At 42.5% G+C, this 11,807-nt stretch overlaps 1 pseudogene; it reads left to right on the top strand.

Annotated features, from left to right (window-relative positions):
* The first annotated feature begins 2,784 nt into the window (after window positions 1–2,784).
* Window positions 2,785–3,864, top strand: LOC123950928 (annotated as a pseudogene).
* The last annotated feature ends 7,943 nt before the right edge of the window (window positions 3,865–11,807 follow it).

Below are 11,807 nucleotides of genomic sequence, written 5' to 3'. Positions count from 1 at the left end.
ATATAAGTTTTTCTTTCTTTAAAATTTTGGGAGGCAGCTTCTTCTAATAGACCAAAATACACCCAAATCAAGTGTGTCGCTGTTCTATTCACCGGTCAAATAAATATATTTTTTTTCCATCCTTTCTTCTCCTCTCAGTTTCAATTCCCTTCTGATTTGCTTAGTGTTTATTTTTCTGGGTCATTGCTACTCTTTTAGTACTTTGTTCTCCAATTCACCTATTCTTATCTAGATAAAATGACAAGGCTGAAAAACTCACCTCAAAAAAAAAGAACAAGAGGCAGTACCAATGGCTAGGAACCTAATCAATATGGACATTAGTAAGAAGTCAGAACTAGAGTTCAGAATAACGATTATCAAGGTGGTACCTGGACTCAAAAAAAGCATGGAAGATACTAGAGAATCCCCTTCTGGAGAAATAAAATCTCTGTCTGGAAGAATAAGAAAACTAAAATGTAGCAAAGTTGAAAACCAAAAAAAAAAAAAAAAAAAAAGCTATTAATGAGGTGCAATAAAAAAATGGAGGGATATAGAAGACCAAATGATGAAGAATAAAGAAGCTGAAAAGAGAGATAAACAACTACTGGATCATGAGGGGAGAATGTGAGATGTAAGCAATACCCTAAGATGAAACAATATTAGAATAATTGGTATTGAAGAAGAAGAAGGAAAGAGGGGGGCATAAGGTATATTGGAGCAAATTATAGCAGAGAATTTCCTTAATTTGGTGAAGGGAACAAGCATTAAAATCCAGGAGGCACAGAGAACACCCCTCAAAATCAATAAAAATAGGTCAACACCCCATCATCTGATAGTAGAACATACAAGTCTCAGTGACAAAGAGAAAATCCTGGGGGCGCCTGGGTGGCTCAGTGGGTTAACCCTCTGCCTTCAGCTCAGGTCATGATCTCAGGGTCCTGGGATCAAGCCCCGCATTGGGCTCTCTGCTCAGCGGGGGGCCTGCTTCCTTCTCTCTCTCTGCCTACTTGTGATCTCTCTGTCTGTCAAATAAATAAAATCTTAAAAAAAAAAAAGAGAGAGAGAGAGAGAGAAAATCCTGAAAGTACCTCAGGGCAGGACTAGAGGTCTGTAACATACAACAGTAGAAATATTAGATTGGCAGCAGACTTATCCACAGAGACCTGGCAGGCCAAAAAGAACTGGCATGATATATTCAGAGCACTAATTGAGAAAAACATGCAGCCAAAAACACTATATCCAGCTAGGCTGTCATTGAAAATAGAAAGAGAGATAAAAACATTCCAGGACAAACAAAAACTAAAAGAATTTACAAAAATCAAGCCAGCCCAACAGGAAATATTGAAAGGGGTCCTCTAAGCAAGAGAGAGCCTAAACGTAACAGACTAGAAAGGAACAGAGACAATATACAGGAACAATCACCTTACAGTCAATACAATGGCACTAAATTCATATCTTTCAATAGTTACCCTGAATGTAAATGGGCTAAAATGCCCCAATCAACAGACAGGGTATGAGAATGGATAAAAAAAATAAACAAGACCCATCGATAGGCTGTCTGCAAGAAACTCATTTTAGACCCAAAGTTACCTCCAGATTGAAAGTGAGGGGGTGCAAAAAATTTACCATGCTAATGAACATCAAAAGAAAGCTGGGGTGGCAATCCTTAGATTAGATAAATAAGATTTTAAGCCAAAGACTATAATACGAGATGAGGAAGGACACTATATCATACTCAAAGGGTCTGTTCAACAAGAAGATTGAATAATTTTAAATATCTATGCCCCTAACATGGGAGCAGCCAATTATATAAACCAATTAATAATAAAATCAAAGAAACACATCAACAATAATACAATAATAATAGGGGACTTTAAAACGCCCCTCACTGAAATGGACAGATCATCCAAACAAAAGATCAACAAGGAAATAAAGGCCTTAAATGACACATTGGACCAGATATTTTCAGAACATTCCATCCCAAAGCAACAGAATACTCATTCTTCTCTACAGCACATGGAACATTCTCTGAAATAGATCATATCCTGGGTCACAAATTGGGTCTCAACCAGTACCAAAAGATTGTGATCACTCCCTGCATATTTTCAGAAGACAATGCTCTGAAGCTAGAACTCAACCACAAGAGGAAAGTTGGAAAGAACCCAAATACATGGAGGCTAAAGAGCATCCTTCTAAAGAATGAATGGGTCAACCAGGAAATTAAAGAAGAATTGAAAAAATTCATGGAAACAAATGAAAATGAAAATACAACTGTTCAAAATCTTTGGGACACAGCAAAGGCAGTCCTGAGAAGAAAGCACATAGCAATACAAGGACACAACCTAACCCTACACCTAAAGGAGCTGCAGAAAGAACAGCAAAGAAAGCCTAAACCCAACGGGAGAAGAGAAATAATAAAGACCAGGGCAGAAACCAATGAAACAGAAACCAAAAGAACAGTAGAAAAAAAATCAAAAAAGCTAGGAGCTGATTCTTTGGAAAAATTAATAGAATTGATAAACCCCTGGCCAGACTTATCAAAAAGAAAAGAGAAAGGGCCCAAATAAAATCATGAATGAAAGAGATCACAAACACCAAAGAAATACAAACAACTATAAGAACATATTATAAGCAACTATACACCAGCAAATTTGACAATCTGGAAGAAATGGATGCATACCTAGAGCCATCCAAAGCACCAAAACTGAACCAGGAAGAAATACAAAGCCTGAACAGACCCATAACCAATAAGGAGATTGAAACAGTCATCAAAAATCTCCCAACAAGGAGTCACCGATCCCGCGGGAAGCGCCAGGACAATGGGGACACAGGACGACGAGTACGACTACTTATTCAAAGTGGTGCTCATTGGGGACTCGGGGGTGGGGAAGAGCAACCTGCTATTACGCTTCACCCACAACGAGTTCAACCTGGAGAGCAAGAGAACCATCGGGGTGGAGTTTGCCACCCGCAGCATCCAGGTGGACGACAAGACCATCAAGGCACAGATCTGGGACATCGCGGCCAGGAGCGCTACCAGGCCATCACCTCCGCTTACTACCGTGGCGCAGTGGGCGCACTGCTCATACGACATCGCCAAGCACCTGACCTAAGAGAACGTGGAGCGCTGGCTGAAGGAGTGCGGGACCACGCTGACAGCAACATCGTCATCATGCTCGTGGGCAACAAGAGTGACCTTCGCCACCTGCGGGCCGTGCCCACTGACGAGGCTCCTGCCTTTGCAGAAAAGAACAACTTGTCTTTCATCGAGACCTCAGCATTGGATTCCAGCAACGTCGAGGAAGCTTTCAAGAACATCCTCACAGAGATCTACCGCATCGTGTCGCAGAAGCAGATCGCGGACCGTGCAGCCCACGACGAGTCCCCCGGCAACAACGTGATGAACATCAGCGTGCCGCCCACCACTGATGGACAGAAACCCAGCAAGCTGCAGTGTTGCCAGAACCTGTGAGCGCCCTGCGCCCCGCCCAAGCACGCCTGCGCCTCCTCGTCCTCCGCCGGCCCCGCCCCACACTGCACTCCCCGGCCCCGCCCTCTCCCTCCCTCCGTGACGGTGACCGGCTCCTGCCCTCACATCGAGCTCCGCATGGCTGGCGGAGGCCCAGGAAGAACAGGAGTTGAGTGGCACCTGCTGTCCCGCTCAAGGAAAGCCAGACGCCCCGGTCGCTGCGCCTGCTTTTCTGGGGTCCCAGTGTGCATCTCGGCGGGCCAGGGAGGGTGGCAGCCTAGACGGGCCGGTCAGAGGCGAGGAGGAGGGGCGCGCCAAGCGGGCTTCTCCAGGTTTCCACGGCAGACTCCAGGAAGCGATTGCCTCCCTCCCTCTGTGGCCAGTTGGCTTCACCCCTCCCCTGATCCCCACCCAGAACCCCCTTCCGAGCTGATGCTCGAAGATCAAGGAGCCAGGGGGCCGGGGCAGGCGAACACTCTTGGCTCCCGGCCCCCCTGCTCCCCCACGCACAGCCAGCACCGGCACACGCCTTGGACCTCTCCCGTGTGTGCGCGACTCCAGCTCCTGCCTGTAGATTTATGCTGGGGGAAGACCCCTCTCCCCCATCACTCTCTTTTTGCACACAGCGCGCTCTCCAGCCCCTCCCTGTGTCCCGTCTAGTCAGGAACCCTTTGCAAGTGAAGCAATATCTCTGTGTTTTGTATATACAACTGCTCTTGTAGCCTTTGGGGTTTTTTTTGTTATTGTAGAGAAACACAGATTCTTTATACACTTTGTAAGATTGACGCCAAACCCCAGCTCTCATTCTCTTATTCTCCCTGTGCCCCCCCCCCCCGCACTGTTGCCCCCGATGCCTCATTTCTCCCGCCCGTTACTAAAATGTATAATCCGACTTCCTGTACAGAAAAAAAAAAAAAAAAAAAATCTCCCAACAAGGGGCGCCAGGGTGGCTCAGTGGGTTAAGGCCTCTGCTTTTGGCTCAGGTCATGATCCCAGGGTCCTGGGATCGAGCCCCACATCGGGCTCTCTGCTCTGCAGAGAGCCTGCTTCCTCCTCTCTCTCCCTGCCTGCCTCTCTTGCCTGCTTGTAATCTCTGTCAAATAAATAAATAAAATCTTATTAAAAAAAAAAAATCTCCCAACAAACAAGAGCCCAGGGCCAGACGGCTTCCCAGGGGAATTCTACCAAACATTTAAAGAAAAGTTAATACTTACTCTCCTGAAAATGTTCCAAAAAATAGAAAAGAAAGGAAAACTTCCAAACTCATTTTATGAGGCCAGCATTACCTTGATCCCCAAACCAGACAAAACCCCATCAAAAAGGAGAATTACAGACCAATATCCTTGATGAATACAGATGCAAAAATTCTCACCAAAATACTAGCCACTAGGATCCAACAGTACAAAGGGTGATTCACCACACAAAGTGAGATTTATTCCTGGGCTGCAAGGTTGGTTCAACATCCACGAATCAATCAATGTGATACAATACATTAATAAAATAAAGAACAAGAACCATATGATACTCTCAATAGATGCTGAAAAAGTATTTGACAAAGTACAGCATCTTTTCTTGATCAAAATTCAGTGTAGGCATAGAGGGTGCATACCTCATTATCATCAAAGCCATCTATGAAAAACCCACAGCAAATATCCTTTTCAAAGGGGAAAAACTGAGACCTTTCCCCCTAAGGTCAGGACCAGAGCAGGGAGGTCCACTATCACCACTGTTATTCAACATAGTAGGAGAAGTTCTAGCCTCAGCAATCAGACAACAAAAAGAAATTAAAGGCATCCAAATGGGGAAAGAAGTCAAATCCTCACTCCTTGCAGATGATATGATACTTTATGTGGAAAACCCAAAAGACTCCACTCCAAACTTCTAGAACTCATACAGGAATTCAGTAAAGTGTCAAGATATAAAATCAGTGCAAAGAAATCAGTTGCATTTCTATACACCAACAGCAAGACAAAAGAAAGAGAAATTAAGGAGTTGATTCCATTTACAGTTGCACCCAAAAACATGAGATACCTAGGAATAAACCTAACCAAAGAGGCAAAGAATCTGTACTCAGAAAACTATAAAGTACTCATGAAAGAAACTGAGGAAGGCACAAAGAAATGAAAAAAAAAAATCATTCCGTGCTCATGGATTGGAAAAGCAAACATTGTGCAAATGTCTATGCTACATAAAGCAATCTTCACTTTTAATGCAAGCCCTATCATAATACCATCAATTTTTTTTTCAAAGAAATGGAACAAATATTCCTAAAATTTATATAGAACCAGAAAAGACCTCAAATACCAGAGGAATGTTGAAAAAGAAAACCAAAGTTGGCAGCATCACAATTTCAGACTTTAAGCTCTGTTACAAAGCTGTAATCATCAAGACAGTATGGTACTGGCACAAAAACAGACACATAGATCAATGGAACAGAATAGAGAGCCCAGAAATAGACCCTCAACTCTATGGTCAACTAATCTTTGACAAAGCAGGAAAGAATGCCCAATGGAAAAAAGACAGCCTCTTCAACAAATGGTGTTGGGAAAATTGGACAGCCACATGCAGAAAAATGAAATTGGACCATTTCCTTACACCACACACAAAAATAGACTCAAAATGGATGAAAGACCTCAATGTGAGACAGGAATCCATCAAAATCCTTGGGGAGAACACGGGCAGCAACCTCTTTGACCTCAGTTGCAGGAACTTCTCCCTAGAAACATCACCAAAGGCAAGGGAAGAAAGGGGTACTGGGACTTCATCAAGATCAAAATCTTTTGCACAGCAAAGGAAATGGTCAACAAAGCCAGAAGACAACTGACAGAATGGAAGAAGATATTCATAAATGGCATATCAGATAAAGGGCTAGTATCAAAAATCTATAAAGAAGTTATCAAACTCAACACTCAAAGAACAAATAATCCAATCACAAAATGGGCAGAAGACATGAACAGACATTTCTGCAAAGAAGACATCCAGATGGCCAACAGACACATGAAAAAGTGTTCCACATCACTCGGCATCAGGGAAATACAAACCAAAACCACAATGAGATACCACCTCACACCAGTCAGAATGGCTAAAATTAACAAGTCAGGAAATGGCAGATGCGGGCGAGGATGTGGAGAAAGGGGAACCCTCCTACACTGCTGGTGAGAATGCAAGCTGGTGTAACCACTCTGGAAAACAGCATGGAGGTTCCTCAAAATGTTGAAAATAGAGCTACCTTATGACCCTGAGGCTGCACTACTGGGTATTTACCCTAAAGATACAAATGTAGTGATCCGAAGGGGCATGTGCACCCAAATGTTTATAGCAGCAATGCCCACAATAGTCAAACTACAGAAAGAACCTAGATGCCCATTAACAGATGAATGGATAAAGAAGAGGTGGTATATACATACAATGGAATACTATGCAGCCATCAAAAGAAATGAAATCTTGCCATTTGCAACGATGTGGATGGAGCTAGAGGGTATTATGCTAAGTGAAATAAGTCAATCAGAGAAAGACAATTATATTATCTCTCTGATATGAGGAATTTGAGAGGTAGGGAGGGGGGATTGGTGGGTAGGGAAGGAAAGAATGAAACAAGATGGAATCGGGAGGGAGACAAACCATAAGAGGCTCTTAATCTCACAAAACAAACAGGGTTGCTGGGGGGTGGGAGGGTAGGATGAGGGTGGTTAGGTTATGGATATTGGGGAGGGTATGTGCTATGGTGAGTGCTATGAAATGTGTAAGCCTGATGATTGAAAGACCTATACCCCCGAGGCAAGTAATACATTATATGTTAATAAATATAATTAAATAAATTTTAAAAAATAAAAAGAAAAGAGCAAACCTGCAATAAAAAAACTAATGATGTACTATATGCTGGCTAACTGAAAATATTAATACATACATACACACATACATACATACATACATAAATGAACAACGACAATCAAGAAGTGTAGGATGAATGAACTTGCTTTTTAAACTGTTAAAATATTTTTATCTTTGTGATAGACTGATGAACCATCCTTGACATGTTTCGTGATTCGCTATAGAGCCACACATTGTGCAATTGCACTAGAAATCATATGAACAGGGAGAGTTTCTCTAGCCATGCTTTCTCATTCTGACAATATAGATGGCACCAGCACCCTCCCCCACTCTGTGCCTACCCCACAAGGCAATTACTTGGATTCCACTGAGTGTAGCATTCCACCTCAGAAATCCAACTGATTCATCTCCTCTTATTTAGAGTGAAGCAACCAAATGAACCTGGTATGCAGTGACTTTTCCAAAGTGATGAATCCAGTGGGGACCAAGTTCCTCACCTTCCAGACTAGAATACTTTACCTCATACCATGCTCAGTAGCAATGAAGAAATAGCAATGAAGAAATCCTGTGGAAATGTTCAAAGGTTAGGAAACTCAAGTTTAATGTAAATATTCTCAATATTTAACAGAGACAAAAGTATTATTGTGGAACAGAGACAAAAATGGGTGTGTGACTACTCACTCTGGCATCTAGGGAGGGAGAATTCTTGAAAGCCAGCTCAGCTCCTGGGCTGTCCTATACTTGGAAATTCTGGAAAGGGCAAAAGGGAAAGTAGAGAGAACAGTTGTGCTTAAAACTGTCAGGCATTGGTTTTTAGGGACAGGAAACAACAGTAGAAGAGAAAGATTATCAAGGGGCAAAGGATATCAAAAGGAGCACCAAGGCAAGGAAAACTCTTTTAAAGAGGGCAGCCATATATTAAGAACACAATATCTTCTTTCCCATTTCAATAAGAACTGAAATATTTGTTATAAACTTTTGGCCACCATTTTGCTCCTTTGAACATAACACCCTGCCCAAACCGAGCCTTGAGGTATTCTCTAATTTATTCAAATTATATTGAGAATCAAATTTATCTACCCAAGTCACCGACTCATAATTCAGGAAAAGAGTGCTCTCAGAGCCTCTTTTAACACACCATGTTTTGCTCTCCCTTATTGTAGTACATGAGCTGACAGCTAGTAGTGAATATTCAGGAAGTAGAATTCTAGTAGATGAGTAGAAATCTAGTAGATGAGTCCTTACTCATCTTTGTATCCCCAAAGTACCTACCACTGCTTTTACATAGGTGTGAGAACTGTCAACATTGCTAAGTTAACAAACCATCTGAATCTTCTGATGATTCTCAGATGTGAAAAGGGAAAAGGACAGCCGTGCCTTGGGCTCTGTGGTAGAAATGATGCTTATCCCCCAGGACAGCACAGGATACCTTGGCTGGTGTTGAGAAGAACAGTGCAGGCTGCATTTCCATCCAGTGCAGTCCTAAGTTTCAGATTTGGGGATTGATGTTTGACTTGTAATAGATTCTCCTCTGGAAGAAGAAAAGAAAGACAGAGAGCAAAGGGTGAGCTCAGAAGACCATTCCAGGAAATCGATCTAAGGCAGAAGCAGCAGGGACAGCTTTTTTTGAGAAGATGGCCAAAACGCATCAGCCCAAACATAACAAGAGTTCAAAAGATCCCAAGTTATTTAGATGAAAGACAATTCCAATGCTTTTTCTTGCACGCAGCCCATCAGAGCTGAAACAAGTGGACTGCGCAAAGACTCCAGACGATACCGTAAGAGTTATTTCCTTAGAAAACCAAGCTTGCAAATCCAACCAGCTCTCTGTCGGCCAGAGGCTGGCAGTTCGATCTGTGAATCCAGACTAATTCTTCATCTCTTTGAGATCCCTGCTATCTGCTTTTTAACACTTCGCCAACTCCCTCAAGCCTGGGAGGGAACATAAAAAGAAAACTCAAAATAGTTCATCCAGGAATTTGGATTATCAGTGCTTTTTTTCTCTTCCTCTGTCAGTAAAGTGATATTTCTCTCTAGACTACAATTTCTACCATTGACCAAATTTTATGGCCCGTTTCTTTCTCTATCAGTTAGGTTATGCTAGGTGAAACTACAGTAACTAACAACCGCAAATCTTAAAAGCTTAAAACACAATAGTTCATTTCACAGTGTATGCAAGTTCTGGCACCTTCTAGGCACTGTCTTGAGTGTTATAACACCCCTTGCCCCAACTTGTATGATCACCACAAGGAAGAGAGAATGTGGAAAGCCACACCAGTTCTTTATTTCTGTCTATTTTAATTTCCTGGTATTTTATTTGTTTGTTTGCAGTACAAGGATTATTTTTCTTTTTTCTTCTTAAATTGAGATTTAATTGACATAACTTTATATTGGTTTCAGGTGTAGAGCATACTTGTCTTCAATACTTGTACACACTTTGAAATGATCACCACAGTAAGTCTAGTTAACACCCATCACCACACATAGCTACACATTGTTTTCTTCTTATAATGAGCACTTCTCGGATTTACTCTTAGCAATTTTTGAATATACAATATGCAGCATCATTAATTAGAATCACATACCAGAGTAGCAGAGTGGCGCAGCGGAAGCGTGCTGGGCCCATAGAATCACATACCAGTTCTTATTTTTTATATTTTATTTATTTATTTGACAGAGAGAGATCACAAGTAGGCAGAGAGGCAGGCAGAGAGAGAGAGAGAGAGGAGGAAGCAGGCTCCCCACTGAACAGGGACCTCAATGTGGGGCTCAATCCCAGAACCCTGGGATCATGACCTGAGCTGAAGGCAGAGGCTTAACCCACTGAGCCACCCAGGCGCCCCCACATACCAGTTCTTAAGCATTTCCACCCAGAAGGGACCTACATCTCTCCCACTCACATCTCATTGACCGAAAAGATTAATGGAATATCCATATTCAGAGGCTGGGAAAGCACAATCACACTGTTTGGCCAAAGGAAGGAAGCAGGAAATATTGGGGGGAAGCAGTAGTCTCTTCCCCACCTGGCCTGCTCCTAAATATATTAAGTCTTGTTGTTGTTTGCTTTTTACTTTCATTTCTGAAAGCCCCAAGCATGGTAGGGAAGTGTTTTCCAGATGCTTGGGAGTAAGAGTGTTGGAAGGAATGACCCAAGTCTGGCCACCCTCATCCTGACCATCCTCTGATACCAATTACTTCTCCAAAACCTCCCTTCAGATGCTATGGTGACCCTTGGGGATCTACAGACAGTGCATGTTCGATAGGGTTCCATTTTAATGACCCATCCTCAACCCTGTCATCACTCCTTGTAAGTGATCCCAAGCCTCTGTACAACTAGAGAGCCTGTGTGACTTTGGAACCAAGTTTCAGAAAGTCTAAACTGACAACACTCTTTAAAAACAGCCCCATTTCATACGCAACACATGACACAGGAGAAACTTGAGGCCCAGAAATGAAATAACTAGTCAAAATCACAAAGCAAATAGATGGATGTTGTTTTAAGTTGCTAAATATATAGTAGTCTGTTACACAGAAAGAGAAAAAGAATACAAAGTTATAGTTTCCCAAGAGTATTTTCATTTTAAGTAAGCTCAAACTAAGACCTAATGTACTAAAAATTGAAAAGTCATTAAAAATATCTTGACATTCCACAGTCACTTCCATATGTAACTCAAAATGAAATGGAGTTTTGGGGCACCTGGGTGGTTCAGTGGGTTAAGCGTGTGTCTTCAGCTCAGGTCATGATCTCAGGGTTCTGGGATCAGGCTCCCTGCTCAGAGGGGAGCCCGCTTCCCCCTCGCCATCTGCCCTTCCCTCTGCTTGTGCTCTCACGCTTTCTCTCTCTCTGCCAAATAAATAAATAAAACTTTAAAAAAATAAAAATAAACAGAATGTTGTTTTTGAAATGTTTATATGTATGGTATAATTAAAACAAATTTGTTACAGATTTTCGGACTTCAAGAACCTGGATCTTTCTATCAACACAATCTCTTTCTCCTTTTTTCTTTTTGTAACAAATCCACCATTGATTTGTAAGATAAGAGAAGGAGCATTAAATCAAAGTTAATGTCTAACTATGGAATTTCAGAAATCAAGGTAAGAACGGGGGCACAGCCTGATGCGGAGTGGAACTCTTCCCTAGGGTCCAAAAATCATCTCAAGTCCACTTCTCCTGCCAGTCAGTAGACCACCACCCACATCAGCGGATTTCAAGCAGCAGGCCTTAGCAGGTGTTCTCTTAGTCTCCCCATTGGGTTCTCTCACTCCTCCTGCACTACTTTGGACTCATGCTTCTACCGCCATCCTCTCCAGCTATGTCCAGAAACTAAACAACACACAGTGGAATTATCAGATGCCTTTCAAGTCACATTCAGGTTACTTTGAGGTGGGAGAAACTAGTGAGGCCAACGGACTTCCTCAGGGCCATGGTTGCCAGGCTCTGCTGTGTGCAGCCAACCAGCACTGCACTACAAATAGACCAGCGGCTACTGAAGCAACTGCCCCCTTCAGGTCAGCCGCTGCCACCCCC

The sequence above is a fragment of the Meles meles genome, chromosome 9 (genome assembly GCF_922984935.1).
Source record: "Meles meles chromosome 9, mMelMel3.1 paternal haplotype, whole genome shotgun sequence".
NCBI lineage: Eukaryota > Metazoa > Chordata > Mammalia > Carnivora > Mustelidae > Meles > Meles meles.
This window is presented reverse-complemented; position numbering and strand designations above follow the sequence as displayed.